Source organism: Myotis nattereri, assembly GCF_964212035.1.
Source record: "Myotis nattereri genome assembly, chromosome: Y".
In the NCBI taxonomy this organism is placed as follows: Eukaryota; Metazoa; Chordata; class Mammalia; order Chiroptera; family Vespertilionidae; genus Myotis; species Myotis nattereri.
Genome location: NC_138094.1, coordinates 7,584,075 through 7,592,860, shown reverse-complemented (window position 1 = coordinate 7,592,860; position 8,786 = coordinate 7,584,075). Strand labels below are relative to the sequence as shown.

Here is an 8,786-nt window from a genome sequence, read left to right as displayed (position 1 = left end):
GAAATGGTAGGTTTGGGGGAGGCATCAAGAATTCTAGTTACCATTATGAAGTTTCAGGATTGGAGGCAAGTTTTGAATTATACCAGGTTGTTTCATAAGTGCTTATTTAAATTACAATATACTTAAATGTTTAAATTTTACATATTGTATTGTTAAAATATTCAGAATATAAGCACAACCAACAGACCAACAGAGGAAAGACACTGGGAGTGGGTGATGAGAACAAGTGACTAGGAATAGGGGAGGCCAGGGGGAGGTCAGTAGAAAAAAAGAAAGAGACATATATATTACTTTTTGTAAAAACTTAAACACTAACATTACAAAAAATTTTCAGAAGAAAGTGTTCTGCAAATGGGATTTCTTGTCTGATTTTATGACAAACACATAAAAGCAATCTGTTTGGATGGTGAGTTATATTCATGGCCCTAAATTTCCCAGGGTGTCTATGACCATATGTGCATAAAGTCTATGAAGTGAACTGTATACAAAATGAAGCAGTGTGTTATTTCGTCATGACATGCTGCCCTGTTTTCCAGTTAGGGAGGGTAAACAAATGAGGTATTCTCCTTGGAAAACCTAAATGGATAAAAGGATTGAAGAACCTCTGACAAGGCTGCAAAACAAGGATTCCTCCAGCTCTGTGGCCCACACTTTGCGCCCTAAGATACTGATAAGGAGCAGGCCGATCCCAGTGGCCCCAGGAGGAAGTGGAGACCCTGGGGAAATAGGAGATGGTGGTGAGCAGCAACAGGGCAATGTGGTGTGGCAGCGCAGCAGCCTAGGCCTCAGCATGAGGAAGATTCACAGACACCTGTGGAAAGGAGTATAGGAAGAACATGTCATGGCAGCCCCTGTTGAGGGGCAGGTGGAAAGGCCTGAAGGTGCTGTGGGTGGCCTAGAGGGAGAGTTCAGAGGAGGGGCTGAGGTAATCTGCTTTGACTCTGAGTGACAGTGGACATGCACACTCTCTCCGCCTGCCTAAGGCCCCCTGCCTGAGCTGGAATTGCACTGCCCTTGTTGTACTGGTAGTTCCTGTCTCAGGCACACACCCTACAGCCCTGGTGTCACAGGCTGTTTCCCTCCCAGCATCGAGGTGTCCCTGTGAGAGAAAACTAATGGCCCAGGAACCTGGCAGCACACCAGGGAAGAGCCCAGGCAGCCCCTCCTCACCTGCCCTGTCCACTCTGGGGACCATCTTCCTCTCATAGTTCTCCAGGGGATTGAGCCACAGGTCCTTGCTGATGATCTGGTAGGGCAAACAGGAGACCATAGGGACCTCAATAGAATTGCAAGCAGCAGGTGGACACAGGAAGCTGCATGCTGGCATGGCTAGTGACATCCCACCTCAGCAATCCTGCCAGATCCTGCCACACTGTTGTCAGAGAACCAGTAGAAGAAGCTGGCGCTGTTGTCCTGGAGCCTGTGGCTGTAGGCTTCTCATTCACAATGCTGGTACCACTGAATCGGAGTGGCACTGGACACCCTGTATCCTGCAGGAGAGGGGTATGTGAAGCTGGGCACATGGCCTTCAATCCCTGCCCACCACCAGCTGCAGCCCATACAGGGAGCCTCCTGTTACTTGTGAGAGTGATGAGATACTTCTTCACAATCACATGGTTACGGAAGTAGGGGTTGCTGCAGAAGTACAGGCTAATGGTGCAGCAACCCCAGGGATGCCTGACTTCCCTCACCTGCAGAAGGAAAGTGGATCCAGGGAGTGAAATCGCTGCCCAGGGCTCCAGCCTGTAGCTGTTTTCAGAGAAAGGCCACTTCCCCACCTGCCCTCCACCACTCCCTGGAGCAGGTGGACTGACCTTCAAATTGATCATGTGACCAAGGATGTTTTCACCTTGGACCCTGATCATTGCCGACAACTCTGGGTGGTTGACAAACTGCTGTGGGTCAAGCAACCTGCACCTTGGGAGCTGGGCATGGACCAGCTAGAAAGAGCAGCCTGGCCTGGCCTCTCCTTCCCTTAAGGCCACTCCTTCTCCATCAAGGGCAGAAAGGGGCACAGCACCACTCTGTTTCCTGACAGACCCTGATGCCCACCAGACTGTGTTGTGCTGAGGGTTTGACAGGTTACACATCACACATTCATGCTTCTGACTGAGGAACTGGACATACAGATGGCCTGTAGGGCAGTGTTAGTCCCAGAAGAGCCCGTGCAACACAGCCCTGTCTGTGGGTATCAGCCCCTGGTGTATGCGTGCCTCTGCGTTGGAGCTCTGCCCCTGGACACCCTGGTAATGCTTCTATGGTGCCTGTACAAGACAGAGGATGTCTCCAGGATCCTGGACCAGACCGGGGCGCACTGCCCCTAGCTTGTCCTCAATGTTCTTTTCTATGGGAACCATCCCCGCTTACACCGTTCTCCTGCACTGTCCCATGCTCCTTGTGATCCTGCTCCTCTACCCTCAAGGATACAGCTGTGAGCCAGAACGCAGGGATGCGCCGGATATTGAGGCTTCTCCGTTTGAAATAGGGCTTTAGCCTCTGCTGAGTCCTGCACCTGAGCCGAGAGAAGGCCCTGCTGGCTTGCTTGTTCATGGGCTCCATCTCCAATTGAAGGGGCTGGAGCACCTCCAGAGGGGACCAGGTGAACTTGGCCCCGGGCCCTGACTGGGCCTGCTCCTGCTGCACTGGCTGCTCTTCTTCTGGCTTTGCTTTGGCCTTGGACTGAGGCTCCACCTCTCCCACCTGTTCCACTGCCTCCATGGTGCACTACCCCTCCCCCTGCAGGACAAACTGCTCCCCTGCAATTAATTGCTCCTCCATCCACCCCTCCTCCTGGTGGTCACTCCCTTGCGGGTCACCTGGATCCTGTGCCTCCAGCCTCAGCTCTTCACTCACCACCTCCTCCTGCCTCCCCCCGCTGCAGATCTGGGAAATCCTCCTCACCTGCCCACTTGGCCTGCCATGGCACCACCTGCAGAAGGCCCTCTGTCCACAGGATAAACTGAGCCTGTGCCTGGAACACCTCCCCCAGGCCCTCCTTGTCTTCCCCTTGCTCCTCACTCTGGGTTCCCTGCTGCACCTCACTCTCCTCTCCCTGCACACACTGCTCTTCAGACACCCAGTCCTCCTCTTTCCTGCACTGAAGATCAAGCCCAACATCCTGGCCTGTGTCCAACCTCAGCTCCAGGGTCTCAGCCTCCCCTACCTGCATGAAGTCCTCCGACTCCAGCCCCAAAGCTGCCCTCTGAACCTCCTGTGCCCTTGTGTCCTGGGTATCACCACTTTCCTGCACCGAGGTGAAGCTAAAAGCCTCCTGGATGATCCTGCTTGCCCTGTCCTTCCTGGTGCAAATGCCCTGGGGAGCCCTGTGAATCCTCAGGCGCCCTGCAGCTGAAGGCCCCCTAGTGGAACTGAGAGGAAGCGCGCTGCCCCCAGGAGCCCCTCAGTCTCCCAACACAGCCTGACTCTGGATGCCCCCTGGCTCTGAGACTGGTGCTGTGAAGGAGCAGGTGGTGCAGAGCCTGCTGAGTCCAGGCAAGATGCTTGCTCACTGGTGCATGCAACCAGGCCCTGGTGTGCTGAGTGGGGGCACAGTGGGCTCATGCACAGGCGCTGGTCATGTGAGCATGTGGTACAGAAGGCACCTAGCCAGGCCCAGCCTGCTGTTTCTGGGTGGGCTCCACAAAAGCCTCCTCTAATCACAAATGGGGCAGTGGGCATCACCCTGCGAAGCCCTGCCACTTACTCAAAGCTCTGGTGTAGATAGTTGGTAGACTCAGAGGTATCCTATTATTAGCCTGAAAACCGAGATTTTGCAAGCTTAGAAACTTGACCTGACTGAAAAGAAGGAAGAAATGGTGGAACTTGAAAATGACTTCAGGTTTTCTCACTGTGCAGAATAAAGTCAAACATTGCTTCAGTTAAATATTTTAGCCGTTGTTCTCCCCACATGAACTACAATAATAATGTGCTTTGTGTTGATATTTACTGCTGTGTTGCTGACAATTACCTGGAGGAGAAGTTAAGGTGATTCAATGGCTTGAAAAAAGTTTAGCTAAATCTGATTGCAGGTCTAATTAAGCAAGTGTATTCCATATATATATATATATATATATATATATATTTATATTTATATGGCTAAGTTGACTCGTGCATGTGTGATACATATGAAGCTCTTACTGGCGCCAATTGCATGAGTGTGTTTCAATTTGTCATTGTCAATCTGCATTTTATTGACACTGCTATTATAGAGAAAGGGCAAATAGCAGTATTAAGGTATTTCTTCTAATTAATTTCCTTTCAACATGCACGAATCCATGCACCTGGCCACTGGTATTCTAATAGTGGCAAGATATCATCCGTGAATGGTAATATTCTATTGGGCAGGACATGCCAAATTGGTCGCACATATCTATCCTATCTAATAAAAGAGAAATATGGTAATTGGCGTACGACCGCTACCCTTCCCATTGGCTAATCAGGGCGATATGCAAATTAACTGCCAGCCAAGTTGGAGGTTAACTGCCAACAAAGATGGCAGTTAATTTGCATACATAGGTGCAATGCTAGGAGGCGAAAGGGGAAGGAGGGAAGAAGCCGCCTGCGCTGACTGCAATTGGAAACCCAGTGGCAGCCAAGAGCCAGAGAACCGAGCTGCTTTTGCTCAGAGAAGCCAGGCTGCCTTTGCTGGCTTCTGTGATAGGAGGACCTGGCCACCTTTGCTGGCCCTGGGCCAGTAATCGGAGAAGCTGGGTGGGGCAGGGAAGAGGCATATGTCTGCCTCTTCCCTGCCCAGTGTGGCTTCTCATATCACTGATCACCAGTGATGGGAGAACACCCAGAGGCGGGGCCAGAGGCCAGGCTGCATAGCTGCCTGGGGACACCATTTGGACCCCAGGGGCGAAGCAGCCAGGCCCCAGCAAGAGACCCAGAAGGCGACCCAGGTGCTGGGGCTGCATCGCTGCTGGGTCAGAAATCCGGTGCCCAGGCTGAGGAGACCCAGGACCCAGAGCTGCGTTGCAGCTGGGGCACACGATCCGGTGCCCAGGCTGAGGAGACCCAGGGCCCGGGGCTGTGTAGCAGCTGGGGCACGCCATCCGGTTCGGGGGCGATGCAGCCAGGCCCGAGAAGGAGACCCAGAAGGAGACCCAGGGGCCTCCCAAGAGGAGAGTCTCCATGGCCAGATGGCGTGGTGTCGGGGCAGGAATAAAGACCCGAGGTGACTCAGATGCCTGGCCACAGGGTTAGTCCAGCCAGCAGGGCCTTTCAGTTGGGACTGGGGTGGGGGTGGGGCAGGGAGGCAAGCTGGAAATAGAGAACTACAACTCACAGGAGGCTTAGCAGCCGGGCCTGGGTGCCTGGCTGTGAAATCCAATGGGCTGTAGTTTTGCAAGCCACTTTAAACTAGAGGCTTGCAAGGTTGGAAGTTCTGCGCCTGGAGCCAGGGAGAAACAGAGCTGGAGCAGAGAGAGGGGTCCATGGCAGCCGTGGGCTTTGAGGAGTTCTCAGCACCTCCTGGCTGGGAGCTGGCGCTGCCTCCGCTGAAGGTGGTCACATCCTGGAGAGCGAGCTTGAGACCGAAGTGGAGTTCCTGTCTGGGGGTCTGGGCAGCTCCAGCCTCCAGGAGCTAGAGGAAGAGGAGGAGGCAGCCTGAGGCTGGCAACAGCGGCGCCAAAGGGAACTTAATCGCAGGAAGTACCAGGCGCTGCAGGGAGATTGAGCAGGTGAAGGAGTGGGTCCTGAACAGGCTCCATCAGATATAGAGGATAACATGGAGACTCCAGCAGGAGAGGAGGTTCCTCATGAAGGTGCTGGACTCCTACGGTGACAACTACTGGGCCAGCCAGTTCACCATCTTACTGGAGGATGAGGGCAGCCAGGGCACAGATGCCCCCACCCCAGGCAACGCTGAGAACCAGCCTACAGAGAAAGAGGGGCTGTCCCCGCCCAGGAGGACGCCAGCGCCTGCAGAAGCCAGCAGCCTGGCCCCTGGCGAGGGGCCCAGGGGTTGGAAGAGGCGGCGAGTGCCACCGGAAGGGGGCCAGGCGTGAGTCCCGCTGTCTCTGGAGCTGGCCCCCATGCAGATAAAGGTGGAGGAAGACTTTGGCTTCAAAGCGGTCGAGGCTTTGGACTCAAGTTGGGTTTCTCGGGGGCCAGACAAGTAGCTGCCCTACCCGACCCTAGCCAGCTCCCCCTTTGACTGACCCCCCAATAAACAGACCCCATGCTCTCCTTGGCAAAAAAAAGCTTATAGAGGCATGCTTTTAGGATCAAATAGTATAAATATAGATGTAACAGGACAATAAAAAGAGAACCTGGATATGATGATCACCTGAATGCTGCCTCTGTGTCATTCCTTCGTCGCCGACTCCATCCACACCTTTGGGAACCCCCGGACCTACTGAGGCAGGGCCCCAACATTCCTCTTCTTATAAGGACTTCAGTGAGATGGGCTAAGGGTCCCACTAGAACTGCCTCAATTTAATCTAATCCCCTCTTTAAAGATCTTATCTCTATACACAGGTACATTCTGAGGTTCTGGAGATTAGGATTCTAACATACATTTTGTTGATTACCCAAATCAGCCCTTAACAACCAACATGTTTCAGAAAGGAGATTCCTACAGGGTTATTTACCAAACATTCAGAAGTATTTTTAAAAGAGCTAAGTCCCTAGCCCACTGTGCGCGCCCCTCCTGGTGAAGAGGGAAGGCCTGGGTTCCAGGCGCCGGAGGAAAACTGGTGCCAGCAGCCAGGGGAAGGGGCCCTCAAGGGGCCCCAGATTGCGAGAGGGCACAGGGCGGGCTGAGGGACCCACCCGAGTGCACAAATTTTTGTGCACCGGGCCTCTAGTATATATATATATAAAAGCATAAGCGACATTATGAGTGGTTGGTACGATGCACACCGACCACCAGGACGCAGACTCTCAACACAGGAGCTTCCCCCTGGTGGTCAAGGCTCTCCCACAGCGAGAGCATCACTCAGCCAGAAGCCGGGCTAAAGGCTGGAAAGTGCAGCTGTGACAGCAAGAGCCTCTGCTGCCTATGTGACAAGGCTACGAAGCAGTGGTGGCAGGTGGAGTGGGGCTTGGATGAGCGGGAACACAGCACCTGGCTCCAGCTTGGGCTCCTGCCCGGCTGCCTGCCGTTTCGTGCACTGCTACATCCCTCAGGAGGTGTCAGACCTAACCTGGCAGTGCCACATCTCCCAAGGGGTCCCAGATTGCGTGAGGGCGCAGGCCAGGCTGTGGGACGCCACCAGCGCTTGAATTTCGTTCACCAGGCCTCTAGTCATTTTATTATTTATCACCGATTTAGCATGGTTCTCTTCTAATGCTGAATAATTTAAAGGTATAACCTGAATTTTGGTAATGATGGCCATATAGATTTTACTGCTCTTTAGCAGTATTATTTAATGGCTTATATGAAGGGCACTAATCTCCTTCAAAATATGAGAAATATTACATCTCCCACAAACAGTACTATGTTTCAGTGCTAATTCTTTCCACTAATGCCCCTAAGGGAGCCTTTCACTAATTTTCTTTGCTCACTATCTCATCCAAAATTGAAATGGCAGGCTGCTTGTCTATATTCAAGTGTAGAGGCATATTCTTCTTAACTACACTGATGCTATCAATACTTTCAATTTTCCAACATAAATTATAGTGAGGGTCTCAGTGTTAGATTTTAAAACATCTCTTTACTAATATGAATAAGTCACTTTTACCTTATTTCTTCACAACGATGTGCACGCTCTGATTTGGAACTTGCAATGCCTAACTCTTTGAAGTGTGCCTTCCCAACCTTGTTTTCATTAAAAACAGACCATCTGAATCCACATTGGTCACTTTTCAGCCTGTTGAAATAATGTAGACATTCCTTGGGTTATGTTGGACTCAAAGTACATAGGTTCTGGATACGTCTCCATACCCCATTTATTTATTTTTTTAAAAAGTTTGATCATTTCTACGTATGTACATATATGCTTTATGGTTTTTTTATTATTATTATTCATTTACCACAAGTAAAGGTCAGGAATTGTTATCTTTCTTTTAATTTTTTTTTTTTTTTTTTTTTTTTTTTACTGTTTCACGCCATTACTGCTGTGTATGTGTACTCCATGTGAGTGACATACGTGCTTATGTAGGTGGGTTCTGACTTACGCAAATATTGCATTACATCCCACTTCAGGAACGTGTCAACAATGTAATGCGAGGAACTACAGTAATTGCATCCTATTGATTCAGTTGTAGTTATTTGGTCTCCACATTTCCTCAATACGTATATGATTGTTGGAAGCACAAAGTATATCTTTATATATTTATTAGAGGCCCGGTGCACAAAAATTTGTGCACTCGGGGGTGGGGGGGCCCTCAGCCTGGCCTGTGCCCTCTCACAGTCTGGGACCCCTTGGGAGATAACGACCTGCTGGCTTAGGCCTGCTCCCGGGTGGCAGAGGGCAGGCCCAATCTCTCGGTGCAGCCCCTGGTTGGGCTCAGAGCAGGGCCCACTGGGATTTGGGGCACCACCCCCTGTCTTGCACAGAGCAGGGCGGATTGGGAGGTTGCGATGCCACCCTCAGTCATGCTCAGAGTAGGGCCAATTGGGGGGTTGGGGCACCGTCCCCTGTCACACTCAAGGCAGGGTCGATGGGGAGGTGGTGGCACCAACCCTTGTCACGCACAGAGCAGGGCCGATCAGAGGGTTGGGGCACTGCCCCCTGTCACGCACAGAGCAGGGCCCATCAGGGGGTTGGGGAGCATCACCCTGTCACTAAAAGAGTAGGGCCGATAGGGGAGTTGGCACAACACCCCCTGTCACACACAGA

The 8,786-nt window shown here is 51.8% G+C and overlaps 1 pseudogene across 1 annotated transcript; it reads left to right on the top strand.

Annotated features, from left to right (window-relative positions):
• Positions 1-5,417: 5,417 nt before the first annotated feature.
• Positions 5,418-6,161, top strand: LOC308512188 (TCF3 fusion partner-like; annotated as a pseudogene). Its single transcript has one exon. The product of its transcript is annotated as a TCF3 fusion partner-like (transcript).
• The last annotated feature ends 2,625 nt before the right edge of the window (positions 6,162-8,786 follow it).